We start from the raw sequence: 2,794 nt of genomic DNA on the forward strand, positions 1-2,794 counted from the left end.
AACTCCATTAGCTTTCTCACTCATTTGACCTTGTCAAGGGTGTAATATTTATATTCTGTTCTGTAACTATATTTATACCTTGAAATGCTTACTCTATAGTTTGAATCTAAAATTTTTAAACTAATAAAAATAATAAAATATTGTGATTGTATAAATATTGTTCAGTGAAAAATCAAAGTGGAAATAGGAAATGTAATTCTTTATCAGTAACCTGTATTGCTTGAAGGAGAATTATCTAGTTTCAAGATCAAATAGATTCTCTTTCCTTACTCTTCATTTCTCAGAATCATACTACATTTCAACTTGTTTTATATTTACATTGTGACTTTCCTGTACAGGTTTTGTACTTTCTAGAGTTTTAAATTAACTTCACTATTTCTTGTCAAGAAGGACACCTGGATCTTTATTCCCATTACTACTATCATTCATCTTGGTATTTAGTAAAATGTATTCATTCAAAATATCTTCTTATAGACCTTCTTGTAAAAGTCCTCTGACTTCTTGTTCTTACTTACAAAATCAGTTTCTTTTCACTGCTATACTGAGTTAGAAGAATTTTTTAGATCCCATATTGTCCTCTTTTTAGGATTCACTTTTTTTCTGGAGTACATCCTCAAGTAACTTTTTCAAAAGGAATTCACAGAAGGTATGGAAAGTATTTCTATTGTCCATACATGTTGAGAAATTTGTTTTTCTCCATTCTCCTTCAGCCCAGCATGGTATCATTTTCTTCCTTCAGATTGTACACCTTTTGCAAGGAAGACCATAGACAAGATAGAAAGACCTATAGATAAGTGCCCATCTCTGAGTAAAATGTGCCTATAAAAAGATAAGCAGTGGCTAGATGTTCTCTTTGTTTACTTAAGACCTCTATTTTGTCTAGGTCTTTGTATTTCTCTGGGTTTAAGATTTTATATCCATTCCTTATTAATATACAAGGATAAAAGACAGGGTAAGATGGAAGATAATTCCTTATTCTTTACCACTAGAACAAAAATATATCTGGAAGGAAGAACCAGTAGGGTATATTACATGTGGCAGGAGGTTGTAGCAAACATGTTTTTTTTTTTTTTTTTATATTTTCTTCTCAGGACCTTGTTTTCTCAAAGGTGTCATCACTTTTCTGTACAGTGCTTATGAGTAAAGTGGCAAATTATACCCATAAGAGAATTGGGGCCTAAGCAAATATCCATCTCTGAGGCTTCTTTTTTTTTTTGAAACTTCAATGCCTAGGATTTTATTATTGTGGTTTTTTTTTTTTTTGTAGATAATTATTTTTTATTGAAGGGTAGTTGACACACAGTATTACATTACATTAGTTTCAGGTGTACAACACAGTGATTCAACATTTATATACATGATAATTCTAGGTACCAGCTATCACCATACCAAGTTGTTACCATATTTTGACTATATTCCTAATGCTATACATTACATCCCGGTTACTTATTTATTTTACAATTGGAAGTGTGTACTTTTTTTTTTTTTTGTGAGGGCATCTCTCATATTTATTGATCAAATGGTTGTTAACAACAATGAAATTCTGTATAGGGGAGACAATGCTCAATGCACAATCATTAATCCACCCCAAGCCTAATTTTCGTCAGTCTCCAATCTTCTGAAGCATAATGAACAAGTTCTTACATGGAGAACAAATTCTTACATATTGAATAAGTTACATGGTGAGCAGTACAAGGGCAGTCATCACAGAAACTTTCGGTTTTGCTCATGCATTATAAACTATAAACAGTCAGTTCGAATATGAATACTCATTTGATTTTTATACTTGATTTATATGTGGATACCACATTTCTCTCTTTATTATTATTATTTTTAATAAAATGCTGAAGTGGTACGTAGATACAAGATAAAGGTAGAAAACAGAGTTTAGTGTTGTAAGAGAGCAAATGTAGATGATCAGTTGTGTGCCTGTAGACTATGTGTTAATCCAAGCTAGACAAGGGCAATAAAACATCCACGTATGCAGAAGATTTCTCTCAGAACAGGGGGGGTGAGGTTCTAAGCCTCACCTCTGTTGATCCCCAATTTCTCACCTGATGGTCCCCCTGCGACTGTGCCTGTCTTAGGTTGTTCCTCCCTTGAGGAATCTTACCCGTCTCTGGCTAACCAGTCATCTTCCGGGGCCATACAGGGAAATATAAAGTTTGTAAGTGAGAGAGAAGCCTTATTGTTTGAAAAGGTTAGCTTTTTACTTCTTTGCATATCTATGCCCTGTGGCTTCTATGCCCATCATTTGTCTTGAGGTATCTTTACCACTTGGAAGAATTATGATACTCGGTAAATTTGATATGAGGCATTAATTCTATTTAAGGGTTGTAATTGGGAAGGAAGAAGAAAAGCTATAGAAGTGGCAGGCAGAAGAAAACCTGGGAAGATTGATTATTTCTTTGACATATCTTCTTGTAGAGTAACTTCAGCATGTATAGGTTTTAAACTACTAATTAAATTGCGCACACACATTAACATAATAGGACTACAGTTACATAACCAAAGCATACCTGTACTTACCAGCCATCTCCAGTGAAACCAAGAAAACCAGTTAGGCACCTTAGGCATTTGTGAAAACTTATCTATGATATGGTGGATATTGTCCAACTGAACTTGAACAGTCTGAGAGAAATCAGACAAATTAAAACAACCCATTCCTGAGGACTGTTCACATCCCATATGTTCTTTTAACAGTAAATAGTCTGTAGTTGTAAGATTTTGGAGCGCTACGATTTGCACTTCTCCTTATTCTTGGTTGAGTTCCAACAGTATAGATCCAGTCAAA

The sequence above is a fragment of the Manis pentadactyla genome, chromosome 7 (assembly GCF_030020395.1).
Source record: "Manis pentadactyla isolate mManPen7 chromosome 7, mManPen7.hap1, whole genome shotgun sequence".
Classification (NCBI taxonomy): Eukaryota; Metazoa; Chordata; class Mammalia; order Pholidota; family Manidae; genus Manis; species Manis pentadactyla.